We start from the raw sequence: 14727 nt of genomic DNA, 5'->3' as shown, positions 1-14727 counted from the left end.
ACTGCTACCTAAGACTGAAGCATAAGCACAGAAGTTGTAAAACCCCTAAGAGATAGCATGGGGAGAGCCTCAGGATGCAGATTTGGCAACAATTACTTTGAATACAACACTGAGCTACAGGCAACAAAAGTAAATGCAGGTAAATGGGGTCGTGTCACACTTAAAAACTTGTGCACAGCAAAAGAAACCATCAAGAGAGTGAAAGGCAACCTACAGATTGGGAGGGACGGTTCATAACTGTGGCACCTAAAGAGGGGCTAGTATTCAGAATATGTAAAGAACCTTAAAATGCCACAAGAAGAAAGCAAATAACCTGATTTGAAAATGGCAAAGCACTTAGTAGACATTTCCCCAAAGAAGATCAGTGAGTGGGCATGGAGCGTGAGTTAGATGCTTCACACCGCTGATCACACCAGATGCAGATCCCAGCCATGAGGAGTATTCCCCATCCACCACCCATTAGGATGCCACCATGGCAACCAACCCCCGCCAGAAAATGATGAGTACGAGTGAGGATGTAGAGAGACTGGGACCTTTGTGCCCAGTTGTGAGAATGTAACATAATGCAGCCATGATGGAGAATAGTACGGAAGTTTCTCATAAAATTTAAAACAGAAAAAATAGAAATAAAATACAAATAGAAATAAATTACAAATGGACGACAGTATTATCATAATGTGCCAGTTAAACTGGACTGTCAACTTGATTGGCTTTTAAGCTGGCCAGGGCATTAGGAAAGTATACTTCTGGGTGTGTCTGGATGGGTCATGGAGGTGCAACCTTGGGGTCTATATCTGGTTCTCTCTAGCACTGTTCTCCCATTCTGCTTCCTGGCCACCATGAACTAAGGAGCTTTGCTCTACCACACTCTTCCATCATGATCTTCTTGCCTTGGAGCCAGAAAAACCATGGACTGAATCCCCTGAAACCACAAGCCCAATAAAAGTCTCCTCCTTTAAGTTGTGGGTGTCAGGCATTTTGGCCCAGCAACAGGAAAACTAGTAAAGAATATTATCCAGCAATCCTACAAATGGGCATATACCCAAAAGAATTGAAAGCAAGATTTTGAAGAGACGCTTGCATACCTATGTTCATAGCAGCATTATTCATGATAGATAAAAGGTGGAAACAACCCAAGGGTCTAATGATGGGGGATAGATATCAAAACTGTGCTACACACATACAATCAAATCTTATTCAGTTTTCAAAGGAAGGACATTTTGATATGTCTTCCAATATGGATAAACTTGGAGGATACTATGCAGAGTGTGATCCCAGAAGTGTGAGGGACCTACATTAGTCAGATTGATCAAGCAGAGAGGTAGTTGCTCAAGGCTTGGGTAAGGAGTAGACAGGGGTCACTGTTTAATGGGTGTTCAGCTATAGTTTTACAAAAGGAAGAGATCTAGAGATCTGTTGCACACCCAGGAAACTATACTTTGTTCTGCTGAACTGTACACTTAAAAATGACTAGAATGATAAATCTTATGGTATGTGCTTTTTAACATAATTAAAAATTTTTAATTCAAGCCTTTTGAAAGGAGAAACTACTAGTAGTTGTGCTGTCCCTGTGCCTGGCCCAGAACAGGCTCCTCATCTTTATGGCTTTGTGCGGTCATCACAGTGGTCACCAGGTACCTTGCTGAGGTCGGTGACGCATTAACTTGCTAAGTTTAGAGGGCAGTCATATGCCCAGAGTCACACACTGGTTGGTGGAGCGAAGCTTAGAAGACTGAGGAATGTGCCCTACATCACAGCTCCTCAGGGCCGAGCTGGGGTGAGACCTCACTCAATGTTCCTGCCATCTCTGGGGCACTGGAGAAGCTGGCTGAGGCCACATTTTCAGAACCATGTGTGGGACTATGGTGTCTTTTTCTCCAAGGAGGTGAGCAGGGTGAGAGGTGGGTCAGTTAGTTTGGAACCAAAGCTAGATGATGGTTCATGTGAACCATTTAGAGCATAGGCAGTGTGATGGACAAGTACGGTGAATATTTAAATTTTAAAAAATTTATTGCAGTAAAAGATATATTGCAATTAATCCCCTCAAAATTCTTCCCCTTAGTCCTAATACACTCATCCCACCATTCCTGTCACTTTCTGCAGCAGTTCTGGAGTTCTCTTTCCTGAGTGCCTTTTGTTGTGCTGTCCTGGCTGCCTCAATGCCCTGAATCAATTTGAAATGTGGAGCTGTCACGGTCATTTTGATTTTCAGGAGAACCCAGAAGTTGCATGATGCCAGATCTGGTGGATAAGGTGGATTAGAACACACTGTCATGTTTTTACAAGGCTTCCTATCAGTTAGATGGCACTCAGCAGCAGTATTCACTGAATTTTTGATCACAACTTGTAAAGACACTCATGAAAAAGGACTTCCACAGCCAGGCACAATGGTACACACCTGTAATCCCAGCACTCGGGGGGCTGAGGCAGAAGGATATCCACAAGTTTAATGCCAGCCTGGGCTACATAATGAATTCAAAGCCACCCCGAACTACATAGTGAGACCTAGTCTCAAAAACAAAAACAAAAGAAAAAGACTTCAACAGCTGCTTCAGAAAATGACAAGAGTCATAGGATGAGTGTGTTTGAAGCCAGAGGGAGTATTTTGATGGGGGTTCGTGGAAATGTGCCTTTTCTTGTATTAATTTTGAAATTTAAACATTCACCGTATATTCTGATCACTCTTGCACCTTTCTAATACAGACAGGTGGAGAGCAGCCTGGAGACTAGGGAAACTGCAACAAATCAGCAGTGACAAATCAAAGGTCAGTGTCTTTTGTCCAATGTCTCAGAGACTCATATTTTGAGTCACAAAAGAAAAGAAAAGGACACCATTCATGTGAGTGAAGTAGTCCCAGGGGTCTTATTGATCTCTTTAACCCCTAGATGAGAGTTAGGAGCTAGAGTTCCAATTGCCAGATGAGGAAACTGAGACTCACAGTATGCAAGGACTCCACTGAGGTGTCTTGATGGGACAGCATGGGGAGGATGCCCACCCTCGCTCCAGATTCACCACCAGGGCCTCCAGGCTGCGACCTCAGGCTGCTGCACTTCCTTGCTCTCCAAAGGACACTCTTATACCCCTCTGTCTCCTCCATTACTGTCATCCTCCCCATCCCCATGGCAGGTGTCCTACTTAACAGAGTCAGCAGGAGCCATGAGGATGGGTGGCCCAGGTGGCCCTGACCCATCTGCACCCTCATCCCTCTCCACGGCCAGTGGAACTGTCCTTGGTGCTAAGGCCATGCTCCCTGTGGGGGACACTGCCCAGCACAGCTTTCTCTCCTGTATTACTCGTCCTCCTCCACTGATAGAGCCCACACCACACCCAGTGGGCAATGGCATCTCATGGCCTTGGAATTTCTCTCTGGGCCTCCCCGTGCCCGCTGCCCACCTGCCAGACTGGTGGTAAGAGGTGCCCTGCCTCTCCTCCTCCCTTCTCCTTCCTTCTTCCACCCTCTTGATGCCAGGCTGTTCCCACCCCACTGCTCAGCCAGCTGCTCTTCTGCAGGTGCGAGACTGGCTCGGCCAAGCGCTCTTGCCATCCCCAGCAGCCTTTCCTCCATCCGCCACAGGGACATCCAGGAGCCATCTTTGTCATCTTGCCTCATTCCTTAGTTTAAAACAATGACTGATTTAAAAGAGGAATACATAGCCCAAAGAAAAACCAAGCCATAGGGAAATAAAAGCATTTATCTTTCTTTTGAAAGCAATTGTTCAATTTGTGCAGCTGATCTGTGCATATTTAGATGCAATGTTTACAAAAAGTTGATTGTTAATAAAAACCAAATTTACGCTGGCAAACAAAAAGAGGAATACATTTGCATGCAACGCTATTCCAAAGCAGATCTCCCTGCTAAAATATTCATGCATCCACCCTGAGCAGTGCACCTTGCCACCTGCGTACCCTGCTCTGTAAACTTTACTCCTTTTTTTTTTTTGTACCAGGGATAGAACTCGGGACCTTGCCACTTTCGAGGCAGGTGGTGGAACCACTGAGCTAAATCTCCAGCCTCTGCTCTCTAAGTTTTAAGCACAAATGCCAACTTCTGCTGACCACAGAGTCAAGATTGATGTGACTTCTGTTTTGTGTCTTTGTTTTGACAATCTCTGAGTGCTCAAATGCTGGAATGTGCAGTCCCACGGGGGAGAACCAAGACCAGAGCTGGGGGTGGGGTGGGGTGGGCGCTTGGGAATGGCCCGAGTGACTCCAACAGCAAACATTGAATCTGGGTGCATGGTGCAGGTCGGACTGGCTGGCTGGTTGTTCTCTGGAGAACACAATGTTTATTAGGGGAAAATAGGAGAGATGTGCTCATTTGAAGCCTTCACAGATACAACCCAGATGCAACTTCAATACCAACCAAGAGAAAGCTTAGAATTTAGACCACCTAAAGATTCCTTGCACCGACAGCATTCAGAAATGCCACCATGTGGTGATGACTAAAAGCAGACAGTGTCTTTAGTCAGCTAATCATTATTTTCAAATTCTCTTCAGAAAACGTACCTCCTGATGGCCTGCTCCTGGGAAAGACCTTGTCCTATCCCATCCCACGTGGCCAAACCTTTGTTCCTGCTGGTCTCTCGTCCTGAGTGACCAACACACTGCTGAGTCCCCCCGTCTTCACACGGCCTCTGGTCCCCCAGCTGCTGCCCAGGCTGGTTTCTCTGCTGCCCAGGCTGCTGCTGCTTCTCTGTCTCCAAGTCTGATCCTCTGTACCATCTCAGCCTGAGATGTCAGAACCACCAGGATCCAATCTCCAGCTTCCCACATGGCAGGGCCCTCTGTGAGTCTGTGACTTTATAGCTGGCCATTCTCCAGATCCTGAAGGACACCAGTGCGTGGGGCCACTTCTCTGAGCTCTGACACTGATGTGGCACATTGTTACATCTCAGTGACTGGCTGCCGACTTGGGGTGGCCCCATGAGGTTATGACAGAGCCGAGCGTTTCTCCTCATGTAGTGATGTTATAGCCATGGTAACATCATAGCACAACACACTCCTCATGTGTGCTGGTGTAAACTTGCCAACCACACAGCAGGTGTGTGTACACGTGTACTGCACCTGGGAACATGCATGGTCTGTCATGCTTGAGAGCGATCACAGGCGCCTTGTGACTAGTGTGTGCACTGACTACCCTACTAGTACTAGTGTTGGCAGTGTACACCACCTGCAGAGCTGGCTGTGGACAAGACAGCATGTTACAACAGCCTCGGATGTCTACTGCTCCCCAAATTTCTCTATGGCACCAAGGGGCTGCGACGAGTGTCTGACAGCCCTGGACCATCTCGGTCTGCTAAGCGCTTGGTGGCCTTTGTACAGAGGAGCCCTTACTGCCATTTCTCTGGTGGCCCCAAGGTTAAGCAGTGTGTGACTGTGAGTGGGCACTGTGTCCCCACAACTCTGCCAGAGGTCTCGCTGGCCTCTCGGGCTCACTCCCCACCCCACCCACACCCAGCTCCACCTTTTCTATCTCAGCCACTGGCAGCTCTTGTTCCCCAGGGATTCACCCCAGAACCTCACTGGGATCCTTTGCTCCTCCTTCTTGCTCACCCACAGACTCATCAGCAAACCCTGACCAGTTTAATAGAGATCCAGAAGCACCCAACTGATTCTTACCTCCCCACCCGGGGGGCCAGTGTAGGTGGTCTTTAAAATGTAAGGGAAACTGGGTGTAGTGTGCACCTGTAATCCCAGCAGCTCAGGAGGCTGAGGTAGGAGGATTGCAAGTTTGAACCCAGCCTGGGCAACTTAGCAAGGTCTTGTCTCAAAATGAAACTAAAAAGTGGCTGGAGATGCAGCTCAGCATGAAGACCCTGGGTTCTATCCCCAGCACCAAGTAAATAAATGAAATATAAGGGACATCATTTATGCCTTTGCTTAAAATCTTCTTCCCATCTCAACTCAACAAATCCTAGTGTCTGTGCCAAGCCTTGAAGGTCTGACACAGTGCACCACAACCCAACTCCTTATGCTCATCTACTGCCATCCAACACAGCCCTCACCTGGCAGCCCAGGCTCCTAACACTCCTCAGACTCCATCAAACTCTGGGCCCAGGGCCTTGGCACCAGCCATTCCATCTGCCTGCAACGCTGCTCCCTGGACACCACCAGGCTCACCTCATCCCTCTTCCCCTACTAGGCAGGCACAAGGGGTGTGAGGGGGAAGCATCTCCCTACCCAGCTTTCCAATCCCATACCTAGCTTTGTCTTTCCTCACAGTTCATGCCACCACCTGACGTCTTAGTGTCCTTGTCAAGTTGCTGACTTCCATCATGGACAGTGACCTGCATGTGGCCCCTACGTGACTCAAGACCCTGACTGGGCTTAGGCCTGGGAGTCGAGGCTACAGCAGGATGCTTTCACTTGTGCCCAGAGCCCTCCGCTCACACTGCTAACCCTTGTGGCCCCGGGTGTGGCGAGCCTGAGAGCCCAGATGTGGGACACAGCACTTCTGCAATCAATCCCTAGTGCAGTTTGTACACTTCGTTGTCATGCGGGATCTGGAAGCTCTAGCTTGTAATCTGCCTGAGGGGCCAGTCTAAGAAGGTTGAGGTCAGGAGAGATGACAGCTTCCAAGTCCCTCAGGGCCCTAAAAGAGACGCTTCCTCTGCAGGGATTCCCTTGAGACCCCCTCCGGGGCCCCAACTCTGACAATTTAGAAGGCAGGAGCCCCCAACTTGGGTCAGCACCTGCTACAGGCCTTCTGGAGAACAAGGGTCTCTGTGTCACCTCCTCCTGAATCTCACAGCCTCCCTGGCTCTGTGCCTAACCCTATTCCTCTTCTCCCTCAGCATAGGGGCCCCTCTCTTGGGGTCCCCTCAGCCTCTCTCTCCTGGGGTTCCCTCAGCAAATGGCCCTGTGGTCCATCTGGGCATGGGCTAGAGAACTTCAGCATCAGGCTGTACCCTATCCTGTCCAGGACTGGGCAAGGTGGGGTGGCTGCCTTTGCCCAAATGCTCAGCAGTGGAGAACCATGACATAGACTTAACACTTTTCACTCCTGCATGCATTTCCTTCCCCTCCTCTTGCCCTGGCTTTTCTTATAGGGTGCATTTCACAGGGCAGCTACAATCTCAGGCCAGAACCCACTCAGTATTGTCTAGCTGCTGGCTCATCAAGGTCTGTTACATATGTCTACACTCGCACGTACTGTGGCAAACCAGATTGTCACTCACTGAACTCACTGAACTCACTGAAAGACACACACAAATAAAACCAATAAACACAGCCAGGGCAGTCAGGTGGTGAGAGCTATGAAGGAGGAGGAAGTGGATCAGGCCTGGTGGGGAGGCTTGATCTGGAGCTGGAAGACCCGTGCCAGGTGACTGGTGTTTGGGTTGGCAGAGACTGTGGTGGGGTGGGGGTGGCACTACCTGAGGGACCAGGTGGGCTTAGAGGCTGGATGGGGAGCACATGGCAGGTATGTGATGGAGACAGATTTCAGATCTGACCTTTTAAGATGTGTCTGGCACCAGCGATGGCACTGCTGTCTCATCTGTAATCAGGCATATGAACAAACAGTGGGATTGTGCATACAGAGGAAGTGCCCCATGTTTCCATGTTTCCTTATCTTGCCACGTAGGCTTAAATCTCAGCTACTGAGAGTGTCAACTTTTATGACATCCCACCCCCAAACACCTATACTGAACACCCCAGCCCTCAAGGTGATGGTCTTGAGGGGCTGGGCCTAGGGAAGAGATTAGGTCATGAGGGTGGAGCCTCGTGAAGGGCATTGGTGCCTGGAGAACCCCAAAGAGCTTGACTGCCTCTTCCTCCATGTGCAGTACAGCAGGGGACGCCACTTGTGCACCAGGAAGTGGGCCCTCACCAAGACACAGATCTGCTGAGCCTTGGCCTTGGGAGAAATCAACTTCTGTGGTTTAGAAGCCACTCTGTTACAGCAGGAGGAAGGTAGGGTCTAAGACAGCGTCTAATGACTGTATGTACATTAAAAGGTACATTTTATCTCTGAATTTAAACACAGAATGCACTTGTTGGAGACAGACTTCCTGATTGTGAGCCTGAGACAGCCTTGCGCGAGACCCAGGAGTGGGTGATGGGTCTCACTGTACCTGAGGCTGCGGTGCAGAGCTCTTCCTGCCGATGTGGCGTCCTGAGTCACCTGAGCTGTCTCCACAGTCTGATGCTGCTTTCCAACACAGGCAGTCACAGCTGTACACAGTGAGACAAAGGATCCAGACAGGACAGTGCCGGGCGGTGTGGACATAAGGTCTGACCTGGACGGAGGGATGCTTTGCACGTACTATGAACGGTTCAGGTCCTGGCCCTTCTCTAGCTTACCTCCTTCGGATTTCCTGTCCTTCCCAGCCCTGGCACCAGCTTCTGTCATCTCTAAAATCCCAGGCCCCTCAGTCTGCCAGCCCCTTGGTCCTTGTTTCTGTCACTTCTGTGAGCCCTGGTGAGCCTGTTCCATGTTGGGGTCCCCTGCCTCAATAACCCATCCATCTGGGCTCAGTTACTTGCAAATCTGACCAGGTGCCCGGGGAGGCCCATGCTGTGGTCCCCACTGTGGCCTGGGCAACGAGGCTGATGGAGGATGAGTGAGGCTGGGAAAGGGACAGAGCCAGGCACCGGCTCTGCTCTGAAGCTTTAAGATTATTACACCTCCGTTTTTGTAACTTGAAAAGGGTGTACGAATCTGCAAAACTGTGGAACTTCAGTTAGGAGCCTTCGTGATGCTTGCAGCTTCCCTGTGTTGTACTCATAGCAGAGGCCATGTGGCCACCCCCAGGCTCTGCCCCAGGCTGGGGGGGTGGGTGATGTAACAGAAGCGCCTCTTCAGCAGTGCCTCACATGCAGTAGTGCCTCCCCTTGCTGTGGTGATTTTTATTATTCTTGCTCAAAACTCTCCCAAACCCACGCAATTAACATAAAAGGACCACTTCCCAATTCACAGCACTGATAATTTCCACAGACCTAGGCTGGAAGAGCATAAGCTGGGTGTCAGCCCCTTACTCCTGGCTGGAATGCAGTCCTGAGTCCACCCATCCACCGGGAGCCTCCCCAGAGAGGAACAAGTTGGGATGATCTTTATAGGAGGCCCCTTGAACTCGCCTTCTTGTTGCTTATCCACGGTGTCGCAGCCCAAACTGCTGAGGCATCTCTGTATGCCGGATACCTTCCTCCTAAAAAAAGTGCTCAAAATAGAACTGTCACCCAGCAAATCCTGAAACTAATTGCATGACACATCGCAGGCTGCTAAATGTGACCGACATCTCCCCTCAGCCTGGTGGTTCCCAAGGAAACCAGGTTAGCACTTCCATGCCTAACACGTGCCCATCAATCCAAGGTCTGTGGAGAGCGGGGAAAATGCTGAGAACACAGCTTCCTGCTTTTCCCCATTCTGCTTGAAGTGCAAAAGTCTCAACCAAAGATTAAATAAATGTTCAGTCAACCATCAAAAATTAATCAGCATCTACACCCACCACACTTCCAAACGCTTGCCAGGGGCCCAGTGGGACCCACAGGAAGAGGTATTTAGAATTTCACACCACAGGGCTTTGCCAGTAGTTATCCCTTTACTCATGAGTGCTCAGTTTTCTCTGGGTGCACTCTGATTTCTTGACTGTCTTCCACAGACGTGTGCCACTCTATTTAAAAAAAATATTGTGAAATATTCCACCTACAGAAAATTAGTTATTCCTGTGTTACATCCATGTACCAACTCCCCATGATGAAAGGAATTATTATGTACTGTAAACATGGACTAATAAAAATTTAAAAATGAAATAAACCTAGAGGGCAGACCAAAACCAGAAAGAAACTAAGCAAAAGTTAAAGAAAATCACAGTTCTTAAAATGAGCACTCGTGCATTATCCATGCCTCATTTCCTGTTATAATTGGAAACAACAAAAGTGACACAGGAAGTCATTGTGTCCACCATCTTTCTGACTTCCCATTTCTGACAATGGCCATCCACACAAAAATCTCACAGCGGTTATGGAAAATTACTTACTCTGTGACCCACAGGCCCATCTGATGGTATCTCCAACGAATTTCTTAAAAATTGCATTTTTGGTTCTCGTTTCCACTTAGATGTTCCCACACTATTCTTGCCCACCTAGTGGCTCCTGAGCCACAGTTCAGTCCTTTGCAGCCACATGGCCCAGTCCCCAGCCTTCCTTGTGGACTAAAACATTGCTGTCATCTATTTGAACTTCCTGGAGTATAAACTGACTTTTTCCATCTGTGAATGATTTAAAAGTTTTTATCTTTGCTATTACATAACTTCTTTGCTCAGATGTAGGTCTTTTAGAACATTCTATTTCATATCAGCCAGTCTTCCAGAAGACAAGGAAGCTAAAGTTTCTCCATCATTTCTAGAAATTCTTAATCATGATGTTGTCGAGTTTTGCTTCTCTCCTGTTCTTCCTTTTGTCACTGATTAGACAGTTGAGGGAAGTTCTTGTTTTATTTTCTCTTATCTTCAAACCTCTTATTTTAGAATCCATTATCTTTTGTTGTGCTTTCCCTGTGATTTCTCTAGGTTTTTTTTTCCAGTTTATAAAGTGTTTCTCTGCCTGAATCTACTCTGCTATTTAATATGTTTGGGAGTTTTACTTAGTATATTTTTATTTGGATGTTCCTGGCACAGAGCTCTAAAAATCCTTGGAAATTATGGCACAGTGTCTCTGTTACACTAACAGAGGGCTTCAGGATGGAGCTGGCCATCAGAAAAACCAATCCCATGACCAGAGGATTGGGACTTTCAGCCACCTGGCTTTCAGAGAGAAGAGGGGTTGGGGACAGGGTTCTATCTTATGGCCAACGAGCCTATCAATCATGCCCACCTAACGAACCCCGATTAAAAGCTCCAGACACTGAGACCCAGGGCAGCTTCCTGGCTGTGCACACAGAAATGTCACAGGAAAATGACATGCCACAATTCCATTAGGAGAGTCTGCAGAAGCACCATGTTCCTCAGGCTCACCCCACCTCTTCTTATTGTGTCTTTCTAATGAAGCTACAGTTGGAGGTACAGAGCCTTCTAGAGTTCTGGGAGTTGTTCTAGCAAATTACAGAATCTGAGGGGGCTGGGGGAACTCCTGAATTTACATTCAGTTGGTTGGAAGTGTGAGTGGCCTGGGGTCCCCCAGATCACATGCAGCATCTGAAGTAATGTCAGTCTTTCTGGGGACCCTGCTCTTTAACATGTGGGGTCTGTGCTTCAGGGTGGTGAGGGCAAAGTGTGCATTGCAGGACACTCACTTGGGGGTTGAAGCAGAATAGGATCCCAACTGTTCCCTCTACCAGTGTGACTTTGGAATACAGGATCAAATCCTGACCTTTCCATTTACTATATGTGAGACTTTAGGAAAATCAAAATTGCTCTCTGCAACTCAGTTTTTTCATCTGAAAAATGGTGATATTAGTAGCACCTACCACAGTAAATGAATAAGCAATAAATAACTCAGTGTCTGACATAGTAAACGCTCGTCCATAGTGTCATGAATTTCTATTTCAATGTTACCATATCAGAAAGCCTGCTCTGCTGTCCTCTTTTCCTCCTGTAGCAAGTAATGTCTCATCCTTCCTCTGTTGTGCTCCTCTTCTGTTCCTTACCACCACTTTTATCAGTCAGCTCTTCCTGACATAATGCCATGTAGCAAGTTGTCCCTAAAGCTTGCTCGAAAGCCTGTACTTGGTGGTCACATCTCTACAGGATGCAGATTGGCTGATCCGAAGCATGCTCAGCTGAGCAGTTCAGCCTGTCTTCAGGTCTTCTGGCTTGGCTTGAGGGTCCAGGTTGGCTCAACAGGAGTTCCTTTACTTTGGGACCAGGGGTCACTCAGGTGTGTTCCCACAGCAAGGGCGGCACTCACATGTGAGCTGCTCATCTTCCTGGTAGAGAGCCTCTGTTACGTGGCAAAATGTGGTGCCAACATCAGCAGAGTGTGAGGAACTGGGGGGTGAAGTGCTCACCTACCATTCCACTGGACACGTTCCACTGTCATCTGTTTCTGCCTGGAGTGTATTTCCTACCACTGTCACATACACTCCACGAGCACAGGGACTTTACTTATTCTGTCCACAGCTCTGTCCCCAGAGTGTGCTTCAGCACCTATGGACTGAGCTCATAGACACATGAGCTATGGGAGAACAGGCACAATCACGTAGCCACCCCCCTCTCCATCCTGCGGAACACCTTCTGACAAGCTAGGAATGGGCAGATGGTGACCCTCAATGGAGGTAGCTGAGGTTGACGGCCTCCTGACATCAGAACCCTGAAGGGAGTGCAGGGCCACAGTTACCAGGCCAGGTCATGCTCCTGCTTTTAGTCACATGAGTAACTTTATGTTCAAAACAAGAGTCTCAAGTCAGAGCTACTGATAAAACACATTTCAGCATTACAATTCCCTTGACTTTGCATCCATCCCAGTAAAAGGGAACTCTAGTACTGAGCCAGCTTTATTGAAGCAATGCTCACAGCGTGGATGAAAACAGAACTAACTGACTTCTCCTCAGCATGCAGAATTTTACACCTGGAGTTGGAGATGTTGAATTAAGCCCACTCTTCAATGTTTCTTTGGCTTTCCTCAAGTAATGACACCATGAATGAAAAAAATCCTAAAAATACAAATTCTCTGCAATTTAGCAAATGGAGGGACAACGAAAAGTCTAATAATAAACTTGAGACAGACTAAATACTATGTAATTAGCACACTTGAGCCAAGACAGAAGAAAAACATGTGATTAAATCTGAATACTTTAGGAAGAAATAAAAATGGTCCAATAATAGCTAAATCAACCAGAATGGGAAAGGTTATAAAAAGCAACCTCCAGTTGATTTTGTCAATAAGAAGACATGGGACCAAATAGAAAAGGCTGGAAGGAAATGGGGAAAACACAGGACTGGTGCAAAAAAGTGAAGATGATGTTATTTTTGCAGAGCGAATGGTTGGATGCTGAGGAAGCACAAAGGCGTGTGAAGTCCAGTTCCCCCACTGAGCAACTCCTTCCTGGGAACAAAGCCCGGTGGGGTGCTCTCGTGGGGAGGGGAGAGGCTTGGAGCTGAAGAGCTGCCAATCAGGAGAGTGCAGCCTCAGGCACAAGATCTTTGTGCCACACAGGGCTCCAGATGTCCTCGTTACCAGGAAACAGGAGTTCGCCACAAGGTCCGCTCCAAGGGTGACAGAAGGCGTCCCTCTGGGCCATTTCTGATCCTCAGTTCCTCCCCCAATCAAGCCTTCAAACTCAGCATTATAGTGAGGGATCTCACTGTGCTCTTGAACTTTCAGCTTCCAGAACTGTGAGCCAAATAAACTCTTACTCTTTCTAAATTCCCTGTTCTCTTTGTAGATCGTTGAGTAGGTCTCAGGTCTGGAGAAGTCTGCTGACACATATGTGCAATTGCTATAGAAGGAAAACATTAACATGTTGTTCTTTGTGGCAGGCACAGGGAGGCAGAAAGAGTGGCTGGAGATGCTGCCAACTGGGTTGGGCAGGAGGGACAGAGGTGGGGTGGAGTGGTGGTCACTGGCGCTGCCCACTAGTGCCTCCTGTGGCCTCTTGGCTGTGCCCCAGGGCTGCCCTCCATGCTCTTAAGGGGAGATGAGGTGATGCAATATGCTGCCAGAGCTACAAAATGTGTCCTGGGCTGGCATTTGGAGCCGGTGTGTGTCCCTCTGTCTTCTCCAGCACATGGAGGGGGTCTCCCCAGCTGAGTCCCTTACCTGTCCCTGCATCACTCCCAAAGGTCCTGGTGAGTCCATAGTGAATGATGACCGTCATCATTCCATGGGGTTGTTCCCATGCATCCCTGCATGATACAGCACGTGGTGGTCACTGGGCAGCTGTGGGTCAGATGAGGGGGACAGACACATGCACACTTCCAGAAGGCTCCACAAAGTATTAGGAGGCTTCTTTGGGACTCAAGGGGAGCAGCTAGTACAGTATAGCATGGAGTAGGCACTCAGGAAAAGCTAGGACCTACCAGCGGCCTTCAAGGCCTCAGTTTCCCTGACATTAAGATGAGGCTTCATGGATGAAGCAGATGGCTGCTGCCTTAGTTCAGGCTGACAGAACACAGACTCAGCAGCTTCTAAGCAGCAGGAGTTAATTTTTCATAGTTCTGGAGGTAGACGCCTGCAATCAGGACAAAGCCCTCTTCTGGGTCTCTGTGTTCCTGGGTGGCAGACGGAGAGATCTCTACAGTCCCTTTTCAAAGGGCACCAACCCCATTCGTAGGGCTCCGGCCTGAGGATGGAATCACCTCCCTCAGGCCCCAGCTCCTGGTGCTCCTGATGTTGCTGGGACACAGCCATGGCATCCCTTGTGGTCTCTGGGCCCCCTGCTTGAGTTCCCCCAGGAGACTTGAGACTTCACACTGTCCCACTGCACCCATGCCTGTGCCAAGACAGTGATGGATTACTTGGAGGACACCAAGTGCACAAGTGCCTTCCCCTCCTTGGACGAGAAGCAGGATGATTTCCCTGCCCTGAGAGTCATTTGTTACATTCATCAAACAAACCCCTGACAGCCCTTTGCAAAGGAGTGAGCTCAGTTTCCAGATGTCCCAGGAGGCCTCCTGCATGAGCACCTGGAAGGTGACCCTAGGCATCCAGGGAAGCCACAGCACTTTGATTGGGCTTCTGATGAGCCCTCCCTGACACTGGCTGTTCATTTTTCACTTGCTTGTGTGATTGGATCTGCTTGGCTGCCTGCACTTCAGGGCTTTGCTCTTGGTGAAACTGTTTTGCTT

General features: G+C 48.6%; 1 protein-coding gene across 4 annotated transcripts in view; it reads right to left on the bottom strand.

Annotated features, from left to right (window-relative positions):
* Gpr45 (G protein-coupled receptor 45) overlaps nucleotides 1-14727 on the bottom strand; it is a 53495-nt gene that overhangs the window by 16714 nt on the left and 22054 nt on the right. The gene's annotated exons all lie outside the window — the stretch shown is intronic.

The sequence above is a fragment of the Heterocephalus glaber genome, unplaced genomic scaffold (assembly GCF_053883595.1).
Source record: "Heterocephalus glaber isolate CG9 unplaced genomic scaffold, H.glaber_assembly_v1.0 deba00000470, whole genome shotgun sequence".
Classification (NCBI taxonomy): Eukaryota; Metazoa; Chordata; class Mammalia; order Rodentia; family Bathyergidae; genus Heterocephalus; species Heterocephalus glaber.
This window is presented reverse-complemented; position numbering and strand designations above follow the sequence as displayed.